The sequence below is a fragment of the Staurois parvus genome, unplaced genomic scaffold (genome assembly GCF_062004578.1).
Source record: "Staurois parvus isolate SC_StPar_1 unplaced genomic scaffold, SC_StPar_1.0 ptg000283l, whole genome shotgun sequence".
NCBI classification, from domain to species: Eukaryota; Metazoa; Chordata; class Amphibia; order Anura; family Ranidae; genus Staurois; species Staurois parvus.
This window is the reverse complement of record NW_028318079.1, coordinates 6,912,802-6,928,951: the sequence shown is the minus strand read 5'-3', so window position 1 is coordinate 6,928,951 and position 16,150 is coordinate 6,912,802. Positions and strand designations below refer to the sequence as shown.

Genomic DNA, 16,150 nt, shown 5'->3' with positions numbered 1-16,150 from the left:
TGAAAAAGGTACCAGAGGCATCTCATGGGGCCCCCTACTGACCCCGGGCCCACGGGCAGTGCTCGAGTTTTCAAATGGTCAGTCCGCCCCTGGTTGACTCTTTTCCCGCAGTTCACACTTTACTACGAACGACTGATGTCAGTCCTTGCCCCATAGGAGCTAACACTCTAATAACCCTATAACCCTCGGTTCACATCTGTGCGGGTGCTGCCGCTGCGGATCCGCACGGAAATACGTGCAGCCACACCACGCGCAGAGAATTGCAGACTCGCGGGCGGGTGCCATTAATTCTAATGGCATGCCGCCCGCACTGGGAACCGCAACCGTACTGAGAACCGAGGTTCCCATGCAGGCTACGTTTTCCAAAGAAGTGCAGGGACTTCTTCCCTGCGTGTCATGGGCACGGGAGTCCATTCAAATGAATGGGCTCTCGTGCCCGTGCAAAACGCAGCCCACACGGCCGCATAGATGTGAACCGGGAGTAAGGGCTTGTTCACACCTGGTGCATTGAGCTCGTTGATCTGAGGCTCATCACATGGGCACAGCAAAAAAAAAACAATTGCTGTCTATGTAGGCATGCCACATTTTGTATGCGGTGCAATGAACAAAAATGTAATATAATGCACACCAGCAGGTTGCAAGTTCCTGGCCTGCTTCATTGCCCACCTGGAAGAAAAATATATTTTAAGTATAGTTTAAAAAATGTCTTCCCAAATATATTGACATATATTTGAAATACTACAATTTTGACCATGATAAATAAAAAAATAAAAAAAAATAATAATAATAGAGAAAAAAAGAAAGAAAAAAAGAAGAAAAAATAAAATAAATAAATAAATAAATATGTATATATATAGTTAGGTCCATATATATATTTGGACACAGGCCTCACAGAACTTTTTTTTTTAACAGTTAAAAAAAAAGCGTGAAGCTCAACACTCAAAAGGCTACATGAGCTACTTTGGCGAATTTGTCATAGGTAGGCCAGTATATTGAAAACATAGGGCTGCTCTATCCATGTGTCAAAAAACGTATGCACGGACATGCCAAAATGCATCATGATTTTGCCCGCATTCCCAAAACACCTAGCTGTGAATGCAGCCTAGATGTAGCAGGACCACAACTGGGAGACAGGCACAGGATGTTGTCACCCTGCAACAGGAAGTGTATACATCTCTATTTGTAGACATGTTCTCTGCAGTAGATGAACAGCACAGCACCACCAACTGCCTCAAAACGCTGATCCTCATTCTGCCAATCAGAGTGCTTCTGCTCACTAGATTACAAAATGCAAATATAAGGATAGGTTTGGTCACTTTCACTCTCCAATTTTTTTAAAAATATGTTTTATTTGATTAAATTATATTTTTATTTTTGTTTTGAGTTCAACTTATAAAGGGATCTATTCTTTAAAATATTTTCTGCACGGATGCCTCAGCATTTATGCAGGCATCGCAGATAATCCCTATAATGAGTCTAATATGTGTATTTCCTATCATCATCAGCTCCATCTAGTGGCCATAATGTGATATTACCCTGAAATACCTCAATCAGGAAAATACAGCATTATGGCCACTAGATGGCGGTAACAATTATCGGAAATACACATATTGGACACATTAGGGAGATTTTTATGCTGCGACATTCGCACAGCACATGCTTTGTAAATAGACCCCAAAATGTACAGACCCCCTCCATGGTAATACAGAGCAATTATTAATAGAAATTCTTTGTTTGACTTGATTGGGGCCCATCTAATATTAGAATTCATAATGCAAATGCGGGTCTGTTTTCATTCTGTGGCTCTACAAAGCTGTTTTCCATTTAAGCCTGACATAATCACATTGCAGCCGTGGCAATCATTCAAAAATCATTTTTATAAACATATGGAGACGCTCAATACTTGCAATGAGTCATCGAAAGAAAAAAGAAAAAGCAGACGTTGTTTATAAGAAACGTGAAACTGGAGAAAAACAGGCAGTCTGGTGAGACAAAACTGCTAGGATCTGTAATGAAATGTGATTGTCTGTCCAGGAAAATGAATGGAGTATGCAGGAATTTTTTTTTTTGCCATGGAGTCCTGATTAAAGGGACCCTGTCACCAGATCATTAATTTCAGCAGCAATCTTCCCATTACATGATATGTGCATTGAATGTATTTTATACATGTTATTTACCTGTAAAGGTCTCCTTTGTGTAGACATTTAAAAAAGCCCACAGACTGCTGCTGGGTCCCGCCATCTTGGATGTGGTGTAAGCAAGCCCTGCAGACACAGAGCCGCCACTGAAGTGACACCCTATACCAGCCTTTCTTAACTTTTTTTTTCAAAGAGAAAACCAATTCTCCAGAGGTCAATGGGAAAAAATGCCCTTCACATTGATCGCTAGTAGGAAGAATGAAACCCTTAGAGTGGTTGCCAAATGGACAACTATGGACAACCAAAAAGCTGATTGATGTCATGCAGTTGACTCTGCCAATAGGTATTGGCCCTGGAACTATGCAGGCACCATCAGTTGGTAGGTTAACCAGTCACAGCTCAAGGAACCCCAAAGCAACCTCTGGAGCTGCCCTGGGGTTACATAGAACCCTTGTAGGCAGGTGTAGTCTCTTTCCTCCACTGCACTCAAACAGCAGTGGAATTGCAGAGGGAGAGGAAGTAAGGAGAACCTATTTATCTGCTTGGATGTCACTTTCCCATGTGACTCTGGTGGCCATCTTGGGTCAGGCAGACTGTATTTCAGACCCTGACTCCCCGGCTTGGCGCGCATTTTGTGAGTGGATAGCACAGGGACAGGTCATACGTCTGTCATGGAAAATGTATAGCAGTAGAGGAACAAGTACAGACAGGATAGGGGCACACCATCTTGCCTAGGAATCCTCCCCATTGGGCTCAGACTGGCCTGGCCGCATTCCACCTTCGAAGACAGACGCCGTCGGTGCATCAGATATATAAGAGAGGTACAGATATTCTGGGTGTTGGCTCTGAGGAAAAGGCTAAGCCCTTGAAACGAGTTAGCCTGTTGGAAGTACAGGGTTTCCATTGCAGATTTACATGTAGTGTGGATTGGACAGGGCTGTTCTTAGTGATGTGATTTTGACATGCATGTCAACTGTGAGTATGATACCTACATTTTTCATTTTTTCAATAAATGTTTTTTACGATAATGCACTAGGCCGGTGTGCCCTCTGTTTGTTTTCCTTGTATCCAGTGCATTTGGATTACCCTGGTCCAATGAGAGCAGCAAGGAGTGCATATTCCAGGACATCCGTGATGTAGCCATAGCCCTAGCTTAGTCCATCCCAGGGGCGGACTGACTATTTGTAAACCCGGGCACTGCCCGAGGGCCCGGGGTCAGTAGGGGGCCCCATGAGATGCCCCTGGTAACTTTTTCATAGGCTTTTTTGAGTTTGGGCAAGGATACAGGGGCCTCATGATCCCTATTGCCCGGGGGCCCCATGAGTTGTCAGTCCACCCCTGGTCCATCCCCAAGCACGGGAGTATTAGAGTTTGCTGTCGGTGCATCAGAACCTGCTCCGCTCTACATCATTGCATAGAACTGTGAGTGTTCCCAGCTGGGTGTCTTCCCGCTGGGCTGTTTGTGTCTTTGAACCATTTCTTCAATACAAGTTTTGCTAACTGCAACCAGACTCAGTGTATTTATTGCTGCCACGTCATGCTGCACCTACCCACACCCTGGTGGGCAAAGGCTGCTCTGTAGTATTCCCCTTCACTCATTCACCAGCTGTTAAATAAAAGCTTATCTAGATATGTAAAGAGAAAGGCCGAGGAGCTGGGCCAGCACAAACAGTAATTACCAGAAGGGAAGAAGGCTATGACGTGCACGGGGGGAGAAGGATATGCTAGGGAATTGACTGTTCCTGGAGTAATCACATTTTCTAGCAAGTTCAGAGGCACATTGCAAGTGAATAAAAAAATACTTAATGGAAAGGAAAAACACTACTAGCAAGCATTCAAAGTACTTAATTTTTCTCTGAATTTACCTGCAGCTTTTTTAAGTGACCTTAAAAACTACAATGTCTTCTCTGTATGGGGGCAGTGGTCAGTGAACGACCCTCTGCGTTTAGTTTGCAGAGGGTAAGTTGCTTGACCAGGACCTAGAAGATCATGACTATCACTGTATGTTGCACTGACTACTACAGTGGTTTTTAGCATCCCCAGAGGTCCTCTAGATAGAAGAAAATATGGATTACATAGTGCCAAGCTGGACCACGGAAAGTTGTCAATAAAGATGTAGCACCCTCCTAAAATAGATTGCTAGGGAGGTTCAGGTAAAGTTAGTTCTTTAGCTGCTCTGTAATCGTTGAAGCAATGTGTGATTATTTTTGGCTGTTCTGGATCTCACTGGCTGCAGGCTCAACTGCTTCCCCCTGCCTTCTAGTGGATTCTAGAATGTAGTGGGTTGGAAGAGACAGACCCTGGGCTTGAATAATCATGTCATCTCAGCCAATCCCTGGGAGAGAAGATGCCCAGTAAGTGGCTGAGGAGTGCATAAACAGCCTGGGGCTTGGAGCAGCAGGGTTCTAGGTCAGGAGGAGAAGACCCCCAGCCCGAAGGGCTACTGCCATTTTGGGCAGAGTAGTTAAAGTCTGCATGAGTTCATCGAGGTCCCAGCTCAGTGAGAGCTGGCGGGGCCTAATTTTTGAGAGGAGCTTGTAGGCAGGTGCTGTCTGCTTTCTTCATTGTAGGTGGCGCTCTGCTAGCGCGGTACTGCAGCTGGAAGAGAAGTCAAGAGAAAACCGTTTCTCTATGGCTCCTTGGTCTCCTGAGGCAAAATTCTGGTGGCTAAACTGCTTTCAGATGACCCTGGTGGCTATTTTGGGTCACCAGAGCCTGTTAAGTGCCTGCCCCCAAGGTCTGGCATGCAGTTTTATGAATGGAGAGGTTAGTAACAGAACCCCTGCCTGTCAGGGAAAGTGATTAGTGGCAGGGAGAGGTTCCAGAAGAGCAGGGACAGGCTGGGGACATGCCATCCTTTATCAGAATCCTACTCCTTGGGATCAGACTGGCCTGGCTGTATTTCATCCTTGAAGACAGAGGCTGTTGGTACATCTGAACCTGCTCCCTTCTACAAGTTGCACAGAACTATGAGTATTTCCCCAGTGTGGTGCCCTCCAGCTGGGCTGTTTGTACATTTGGGCCATTTCTTCAATACAAACCACTCACTAACCCACAAGCTGGAGCCAAATCAAAGGGGGTTCACTGTGGATTTGGCCTGGGGTTCACAGGAGAAGTGTCTGGACGATATTAGATGGAGGCATCCAAGAATATGGAGATGTTGTGAGTATAGTTCTGAGTGAAGGATCCTAGTTACTGTTTGCTGCTTTAACCCTTTGAGCATCTGCTCCAGCATTAACCAGCACATTTCCTGTGCTTGGAGTCTGTGAGTTGTTTGTTGTCCTATTTCATGCCAGGAGGGGAACTATACTGAAGAGTGTAGTCAAGGCAAAGAGTGCCCTCTGTTATTTTGAGCACTACATTTGGAGCATCCCAAAGTCCACCTTGCACCCCAACCAAGTTCAACAAGCATTAAATCTTAAAAAGACATTTCTTGCCTGGTTATTGAGTTGTGAGAGTATCTGTGCTGCTGTGTGCCTGGCTGCCCTGTACACCTGTAAGGGAAGAGAACCTAGGACAAATCTTCCTGTCAGGGGTTTCCACCAAAAAGATAATTCTTGAAGTTCCACTTTAAGCAATTACAATGAACACGGTGTACCTCTAATTTTTTTTTCTATTACATTGTAGGCCAACAGTATAGATATTTCTGCCTGAAAGATAAGGACAAGTTCTTGTAGTCTCCTCTTGACTTGATCTCTATGTTCAGCCCAAAGCCAACTTACCACTTTTATATGGAAACTAAAAAGTCCAGCAAATATGAAAATGAAAAACGTGAACCTGTGCTTAATCTTATCTATGCTATATAATCTGTTGGAAAGTATTACATTATCTTCGTATGGAAGATTTGCTTCTGGAAGCCGTACTTCCCGACCAAATCCCAGGCTAAGGAAAAGTGTTTTTTTTATATTTGTTTAGGAAATGAAATATCCAACCTGGAGGGTTACAGTCCATATAATTGGCTCTGCTGACACAGAGGTCGGGAAGCAGAGGATTCTGGGATACGAGAGCTCATGAAAAGGCCTGCAGGGATGGAAAACCCCTTTCCTTCAGCATCTGCTTCATATTTGGGAAAAGCTCCATGAAGGTTTCATAGATCTGACAAACGTTTATATGGCTGGCGAGGTTAACATCCATCAAACGCGCTGATCTAAACCAGTCACAGACAAACAATGGGCCAAGAATGATGTAATTCTTCCCAGTTACCCATTAAAAACTGGGTGTTCCAAGCCACAAAGCCATGACTATTGCACCAGAGATAGGCTCGTCCACTTCCCCATTACCACCATTACCGTTCCGCACCAACCCCCTTCCCCTTAACCAATTATACTAACAAAAGACATGACACCAATTTTGGAGTAAATGGCCAACATGGCCTTTTATTAACAACTCAAGTTACAATACACCAACCATTCCTTATAACAGAAACCCAAAGAATTGTTGTTGGTCTTCAAAGGCACCCCCAAACAATCCGAAATGCACCTGCGGACAACCATATACACTAGGCCTCCAGCCGCAACCAACCAGCTCGGAGACAACCATACCGTCCGCAGTGCAGCACCACCACCTTCCAGTTAAACCTTGGTTAACTGGGAATGTCCACGGGCATCCCATACCACCGATGGGTCCCACACCATTGTTGTTTACCTTCCAAATAAGAACCGCCTCCAAAGACCAACAACCGCCCAGAACCAACATAATCCCCCCTCTACCTGGAGGGACCCAAAACTCACCCAAACAGGGAGGGCGGGAGGGAAACTCACACTCCTGCTGTCCAGCTAAACTAACGCCCCCTCACAGAACCTCCCACCCTAAGGTGCAGCAAAACCCCACCTACACCAACCTCTACCAATCATCTACCCCCCACTATCAAAACAAATCCCCCTGTAGCTAACCTTAACCCTTTCTGCTCCTCCTTCCCCCACTCTGGGCCTAGTCATGTATGCCCTGCGCTATTTCTTCTTTATTTTTGCTACCAGCATTTTTTCATATTGGGGAAATCATATTAGGTCCATGTTGTTTTAAAGTACAACTATATACCAAGATTGGGCTTTTTAGGTACCGATACAAAACACCATTATATAAAAATTCATAAATGTATGTATTCTTTGCAAAAAAATTTATTTAAACTTATAAGGCTGACAAAATAGATCACAGTTATCTTTTTTTACCATTTCCTCACAGGATTGAACAACGTCTGCCAGAGAAGAATACACTCCAATCATCCAAAGTCAGCCACCAAGGCCTCGAGGGATAAAGATGAAAATACAATTATCAGAAATCTACCCCATGTGGGTAATCCATTTAGGCGGTCCCTGGCACCCAATATATACAAAAGTATAGGGATACCCCTCCAAATCATTGGATTCAGGCATTCCATTCACCTCCATGGCCACAGGTGTATAAAATCAAGCACCTAGGCATGCAGACTGCTTCTACAAATATTTGTGAAAGAATGGGTCACTCTCAGGAGCTCAGTGACTCCAAGCGTGGTCCCGTGATAGGTGGCCACCTGTGCAAGAAGTCCATCCGTGAAATTTCTTTGCTACTAAAAATTCCACGATCAACTGTTAGTGGTATTAAAACAAAGTGGAAGCAACTGGGAACAACAGCAACTCAGCCACAAAGTGGTAGGCCACGTAAAATGACAGAGCGGGGTCAGCACATGCTAAAGTGCACAGTGCGCAGAAGTCGCCAAATGTCTGCAGAGTCAATAGCTAAATACCTCCAAACTTCATGTGGCCTTCAGATTAGCACAACAACAGTGCGTAGAGAGCTTCATGGAATGGGCTTCCATGGCTGAGCAGCTGCATCCAAGACTTACATCACCAACTACAATTCAAAGCGTCAGATGCAGTGGTGTAAAGCACGCCACCACTGGACTCTGGAGCAGTGGAGTCGTGTTCTCTGGAGTGACAAATCAGGCTTCTCTGTCTGGCAATCCGATGGATGTGTCTGGGTTTGGCGGTTGCCACAAGAATGGTACTTGCCTGACTGCATTGTGCCAAGTGTAAAGTTTGGTGGAGGGGGGATTATGGTGCGGGGTTGTTTTTCAGGGGTTGGGCTTGGCCCCTTAGTTCCATTGAAAGGAACTCTTAAGGTATCAGCATACCAAGACATTTTGGACAATTTCATGCTCTCAACTTTGTGGAAACCTCCTTGTCCGACATCAGTGCCTGACCTCAAAAATGCGCTACTGGAAGAATGGTCAAACATTCCCATAGACACACTCCTGAACTTTCCCAGAAGAGTTGAAGCTGTTATAGCTGCAAAGGGCGGGGCCAACTCAATATTGAACCCTACGGACTAAGACTAGGATACCATTAAAATTCATGTGCGTGTAAAGGCCGGCGTCCCAATACTTTTGGCAATATAGTGTATATTGGCTTTGATTATGAGCGAACTGTTACTGGTAGGGTAGCCAAAAGCTTCTTTGCCGGTTAATTGTTGACTTCACCATGGTACATACACTGTCAGCTCAAGATCAACAAACCCTATGACTTGTCAGGAAACAGAAACATGGAACATAAGAAGTCTTACCCTGGGAGGACTGCTTGCCCATCTTTTTTACAATTGGGGTGAATACTTATCCAGTAGACATTGCTTGTTTTATTGTTAATGATTCGATTCTGATGGCATATTGCAAATTAAACATACTTCTTTAATCTCCTGAGAAAGTCCGAAACGTCTTGAAACATGTCAAGAAACTAACTCAAGAACTTCACCCAGCTATCACAAAATAAAAGCCCGCAGCAACAAGTACTGAAGCTGTTGTCTTTTAAACAGCACATACTTGCCAGCCCATGAACTCTTCTTCATGCACCAATTTTTCTGGTGCCACCATCTTGGATTCAGGAATTGGCTGTCACTTTCTGATCACTCAGTCAGCCCCTCTGCTACTATGTGCAAGATCAGCTGACTGGGGAGCTCATCCTGAAGCCTCCTGGGACGTGTGACTGGGACATGTATCTCAGGAGGAAACAGGTGGCACAGGTGGAGAAGGGGTTTTGGGAATGAGAGCTAAGCTACATCATCTTTGCCTAGTAGTGGGGTGTGAGTACCTGCAAAAAAAGTAATTGCTTCTCAAAAATAAAACAAAAAAAAACTTGCAAATGTGTAACAGGAAGGGAAAAGGTCTAAATTGATATTATGAGCAGGGCCCTTTGGTTCCTCTTGTATCAAATTGTATTGTAACTGTAATGCCTGCCTTTGTTTTGTAAAGTGCTGAGCAAACTGCGCTATATAAATCCTGTATAATATTAATAATAACAATAATGTGCTCATTTTGAGTGAATACCCATTTAAAGTCTTATGGTCAGAACAATTCCAGCTGGGGAAAAGGTGGAGGTGTAATTTTTTTAAAACGAAACAAGTTATCTCATTTACTGTTTTAGGAAACATCTCAATATTTTGCCCCAGGGTACTTTGAAAGTTTGTTGACATTGTTGCCCAATATACAGTATATCGCACGCTTGATCAGTACTGGATCTACGGCCCCTAGTGGTATTAAGATACAAGTTGCGCCGTACTTTTTTTGGTAGAACTGTATAAAAGATGTTAAGCCTAATGGGCAAGACAGGCAGATAGAACATATTTTATAGCATCCAACATTCCTAGTGATAAAGCAAGGACTTCCTGCCTCTTCAGCTTACGCCCTCTAGTCAGAGAGTGAGGATAGAAATATTTAGCCTCAATCTATATGAGGACCGGACAGAAAGGGAGGGTACAAATAGATCATCTCTATCTAAATGACCACTGGACAGAGAGGTAGGATACAAATAGATTTTGTCTATCTACATGACCTCCAGAGAGGGAGAATCAAAATGGGTATCCTTAGAGAAGGAGGGTGCAAATTAGTATTACTGAACTAAATGACCTACAGTCAGAGAATGACGGTACGAATTGGTATTCCCTGACTAACTGACCTCCAGTTAGGGAATGAGGGTACAAACTGGTATTCCATAACTAAATGAGCTACAATCAGAGAAAGAGGGTACAAAAGCTGGCAGGGGAGAGTCCTCCATCCACGGATGTTCAGCCTGTGTGATGAACGAGAGAAATCTACATTTCTAGCTTAACAATAGGAAAGCAAATGGGTATTCCCCATCTAAATGAACTTCAGGCAAAAACTGAGGATAAGAATGGTTTTTCATATTTAAATGACATTCATTGAGAGTATCTGAAATGTGAGTAGAGTGATGACCTTATCAATACTCCTTCACTATCCTTTCAAAGGTCCTTGACCAAGTTCAATCACCGCAACTGCAGCTAAAAAATGTTTGGTCAGTGACCTTGCTATACTCTGGGGCAGAGATATCTGAATTTCAAGACTGGCTGAACACAATTGCATTACCTTGGGCCGATAATACAATTCTAAGCTTCAAATGTTTATTTAGGTTCTTTCCTATCATTCTGCTTAAGGGTCCAGCTTACCTTTTCTATCTGTGGGCGCCCAATTCCTTGTATACATGTGGAACTGCTTCATTTCTCCAACTAGTAAAAACAAAGGGAGTGCATAGATAATATAAACACAATATCTATTTTCATATAATTCTTTGCAGGTGATATTTTGGCCGCAGTCCAAGGTAAAACAGTAAGTGGAGTGAACAAGGTTTACCTCCTCCGTAAACAGTGGACCCCTTTTCAACTACAGCTGGGCCTCCACTCTCCCCCGGGCCTTACCCCACCATCCAGACTCTGTGAGTCATTTCCTATCGAAGAAACTTTGGAACTGCAGCTAGCTGACACCTGCCCGGCGTCTACACAGTCCTTCTGTGTTCTTTCAATTGTCTGTTTTAAGTTTCCATAACTCCCTTTTCTCGGCTCCCTAAACGGCAGATCTGGGACAGGGTTCGGAAAATGAAGTTTAACTCTTTTCATAATTCTGCCTGATGTATTTAAAAGGAACCGCTCATTAAAAGGACTTTCTTCTGCACAGATAGCTCTCCATAGCTGAATATGACGTGAAATGCTGATGGATATTTGACTTACAGATCTCCAGCTGTTTCCTATTTATATATTATGGGCCTCATTTGCTTACCTTATCATTATGACTGCAAACTACATCTTAGAAAACATAATTGTTAAATACCAGCTAGCCTAAAAACGTGGCCTAAAAACATGAAAATAAATTAAACCCATACAATTTCTTCAATGGCCTTTGCTAGGGTGCATGGCTAATGGTGATGCCACAGAATCAAAGAGACACAAATGGCCAGCTCACCAAAAGGTAAGGACCTCTTTATTTAGGTCTTATTTAAAATAACAGCATTTTCAGCACTTAAAAGATGTTTCACAGAAACTGGCCTCCTTCTCAAGGATTTGCTAAGTTGAGAAAGAAGGCCTTAGCATTTCTAAGCAATTCTGTGCATTAGAAGATTCAGCAGGTCAGATGGCACCTGTCCCATTTCCTGGCTGGAGGACTTGCCCTACTTCCCATGGTCCTGTGGCAGGCAGTGGTCCGGTCCTCTTGCCTCCACCCTGGGATGTTGACAGTCACTCCTACCTCATCATGTACAATGCAAGACCGGTGTCTATGGATGTGGCCACTGTCCCTGCATTGTATGTGAATACACTAGCTAGGCGGTAGGGTGATAAAACGGGTTAAAGACCAGCAAGAACATTGGCTTTGGGGGGTTGGTTGTCATAATTGTACTAGATGGCGGGAAGCCTGTGCGACCATCAGTTACCACTGACACCAGTGATCTTTTAGAGCTATTTATGCCATTCTTCCCACTGACCACCAATCTAAGAAGTATTCTTCCACTAAGCCAATAATGTAAGGGACATTCTTCCCACTGACCACCAATGTAAGGAGCATTCTTGCCAATGACTATCAATGCAAGCAGCATTCTTCCTACTGACCACTAATGTAAGGAGCATTCTTGCCAATGACTATCAATGCAAGCAGCATTCTTCTTCTTCTTAATATTATTATACAGGATTTATATAGAGCCAACAGTTTGCTCAGCACTTTACAATATAACAGGAGACAATACAGCAACAATACAGTTCAATACAAGAGGGATAGGAGGGCCCTGCTCCTTGGAGCTTACAATCTAGGATCTTCCTACTGACCACTAATGTAAGAGGAATGCTTTTCACTGATCACAACCTTCCCAGTAACCACCAACATAAAAAACATTCTTTTTACTGACCACCAATGAAAGGAACATTCTTCCAAAGAACCACCAATGTACCTTGTAAGAAGCATTCTTTCTACTGACCACCAATGTAAGGAGCATTCTTCCAACTGATCACCAATGAAAGGAACATTCTTCCCACAAACAACCAATGTACGGAGCATTCTTCCAACTGATCAGCAATGAAAGGAACATTCTTCCCACAAACAACCAATGTAAGGAGCACACTTTCCACTGGCCACCAAGAAAAATGCATTATTCCAATTGACTATCAATAGAAGGAGCATTCTTCCCATTGACCACTACACTAATATACACTATGAGTTGTAGATATAGTAATTATTTTTGGGTATTCCCTGAGACTCGAAGGTTATCACAAGGATTCCTCCATAAAGATTGAGGAAGGCTTCACTAGATTTACAATGCTTTATCACAGCATGCATTTTACTGTTATGTTCTTATTGCAAACCACAGATGTAAAGGCAGCCTCTGTGATTTTAAAGGCTACACATCTCTAAGCAATATCCTGCTTTTGGCTAAGACTGGATCTCTTCTTTAAAGGGTTAAACCCCTCTCCTCCCCAGCTCTGGGCTCCCTCTCTTCCATCTGGTTCTTGTTAATGGTATGTGCTGGTGCTCTCTGTGCAGCCTCTAGTCATGAAGAAATGTAAAAGCTGCCCATATAGAGAAAGCTCATGCAGCAGTACATCTGGATTTCAAGCTATGAGCCACAAACCTCCATGCATCACTGGAAGGTGGGTTCATATATAAATATATAACACAGATGTCAGATTTGCAGAAGAAAAAGTAAGTCAATGGATTTTAAACAGATCAGTAGGGATATTTTGGAATTTCATGGCAGAATTGGTCTTGATTACTCAGCCAACTATGGTCATGGTTATTCAGCCAAAACTTGACAAGGTTATCCAGATAGAATTCGACATAGTTATCCATGCAAAATTTGAAAAGGCTATCCAGGCAGAATTGGACATGGTTATCCTGAAAAAAACTGGACAAAGTTATCCAGCCAACATTGGACATGAATATTCAGCCAGAATTGGATATGGTTATCCAGCCAAAACTGGATATGGTTATCCAGCCAGAATTGGACATTGTTATCCTCAAAAAACTGGACATGGCTATCCAGCCAAAACTGGACATTGCTATCCAGCCAAAATTGGACATTGCTATCCAGTCAAAAGTAGACATGGTTATCCAGCCAAATCTGGACATTGTTAACCAGCCATATTTGGACATGGTTATCCAGCCAAAACTGGACATGGTTATCCAACCTAAGTTGGACATTGTTACCCAGCCAAAACTGGACATTGCTATCCAGTCAAAACTAGACATGGTTATCCTGCCAAATCTGGACATTGTTACCCAGCCATATTTAGACATGGTTATCCAGCCAAAACTGGACATTGTTATTAGGCCAGAAATGGTCATTGTTATCCAGCCAAAGTTGGACATTGTTATCCAGCCATATTTGGACATGGTTATCCAGCCAAAACTGGACATTGTTATTAGGCCAGAAATAGTCATTGTTATCCAGCCAACGTTGGATATTATTATTTGGTCAGAATTGGTCATTGTTATCCAACCAAAGTTGGACATTGTTACCCACCATATTTAGACATGGTTATCCAGCCAAAACTGGACATTGTTATTAGGCCAGAAATGGTCATTGTTATCCAGCCAAAGTTGGATATTATTATTAGGTCAGAATTGGTCATTGTTATCCAACCAAAGTTGGACATTGTTACCCACCATATTTAGACATGGTTATCCAGCCAAAACTGGTCATTGTTATCCAGCCAAAGTTGGACATTGTTACCCACCATATTTAGACATGGTTATCCAGCCAAAACTGGTCATTGTTATCCAGCCAAAGTTGGACATTGTTATCCAGCCAAAACTGGACATTGTTATTAGGCCAGAAATAGTCATTGTTATCCAGCCAAAGTTGGATATTATTATTAGGTCAGAATTGGTCATGGTTATCCAGCCAAAGTTGGACATTGTTATTAGGCCAGAAATGGTCATGGTTATCCAGCCAAAGTTGGATATTGTTATTGGGCCAGAATTGGTCATGGTTATTCAGCTAAAGTTGGACATTATTGTTAGGCTTGAATTGGACATTGTTATCCAGCCACTCTATGCTGATGAGGATTCAAGTATTGGCTTAACCTGCTAGCTGGAAGTAAAGCACACTAGTCCCACATGTGCAATTCTTAGATTAGAAAAATCACAATTTGATTGGCTGGTATAGGCAATGCAGGTAGGATTGGAAGCACATATTTATAAACTGTAGTATATTGTGTGTAATATATATATTGAAGACATTGAAACACATACTGACAGGCCAGTGATAAGACCACTTTACACACCAAAAGGACAACTTACTATGTTAATGTATGCAGAAAGTAATTACCTTCCCTTTGTTGTGTTGGGTTAACCTGTTTTTGGGTAAATATATGGAGAGTCAGGGAAAGTTTCTAGGTCTAGACACATAAGATCAAACATGCTACTAAAAGTGGCCAATCAGACTGCTTGCCATTGTACTGAATGGGGAAAATGTGTATATTAACACAGGACACAGAACACAGGATGAAATACAAAGATGACAGAGCATAAGGGAGAATACATGGGATAGAGCACAGGTCAGGATACATGGGACAGAATACAGGTTGCATGGAAGCTACCTAGTTGCATATTATAGATTGGACATATGCTGGATGGTGTAGTATCTCTATGCTTGATATGAGGTATCTTGAATAGGACTTTGAGAACTGTTGTTCGTTGTAACATTTACAAGTATTCAACTGAATTTCTGTCATCTGTAACAAATATAAATATGGTATGATGGGGGTCCGGAAGGCTAGTACCGGAGGGACAGAAACCGGGGAGCGCCATGATTCGTTCTGGGGCCTCGGGAGTAATTCCTCTGGGAAGACTGGAAAGACCCAGTACCTCCTGATTTGGACGGATCTACCTTGGTCTGGCCAGGGGCTGGGGACGCAAGAAGTCCGCAAACTCAGTGCCCCCTGAGGAAGACGCTCTCAGGGGTGTCACTAGTAACACTTGGGTGTGGGACCCCACGGTGTGAAGATGACACATGGCCACTGTTTTTCACCTCTTTTTGCACAGCGCCCTAAGAACCAGGTCTTTTGGCTAAGTCCAGGGCAATTTTTGCTACGGGCCTCAGGGCCTGGTCTGTGCACAATTTGGCACGGTACCACTTTTTTATTTTTATTTATTTATTTAATTTATTCACCTCCCACGTTTGTCACTTTTCTGTTGCTTATGTGTAGAAAAAAAAAATATATCTTTATCCGAATAAATGCATCTCTCTGGAAAAGGACTATTGGTTGCTGCGGGAATAGTATATATATAAATACACCCTGGTCATCCGGAGAAGGGCTGGATCTCCATGCTTGATATGAAGCATCATTATTTTAAGACAACATAAACCAGTGACATTCATCAAACAGTCACTGCAGGTGAATCTTCATGCATGCACAAAGTTGTGGAACCCCACTGTTCTAGTTACATAATCCAATCCTTTGTCTCAGGAAGCCTGTATAGGTGATAATTCCTCAATTTACATGGCTAAAGGTGTGAACTGTCAAATTGTTGAGGTAGAAATGTTAAAAAAGCATTATATGTGAAAGCAAGATGGTGTTGAAGGCCCCCATGGTTACCCAAGGTTCACATGGTTCCACAACAGTCATACCTCCCATCTTGTTCTCGGACAATCAACTTCTGCCTTGACACATTCCATGGTGATTGGGTAAAGATGTTGGTTCTACCTGTGTGGATATACAGTCATGGCCAAAAACACTGGCATCTGTGCATTTCTGTCAGATAATGC

General features: G+C 43.0%; 1 protein-coding gene across 3 annotated transcripts in view; it reads right to left on the bottom strand.

Annotated features, from left to right (window-relative positions):
* The window catches only part of PRRT3 (proline rich transmembrane protein 3), a 99,786-nt gene that overhangs the window by 35,864 nt on the left and 47,772 nt on the right, over positions 1-16,150 (bottom strand). The window lies entirely within an intron of this gene.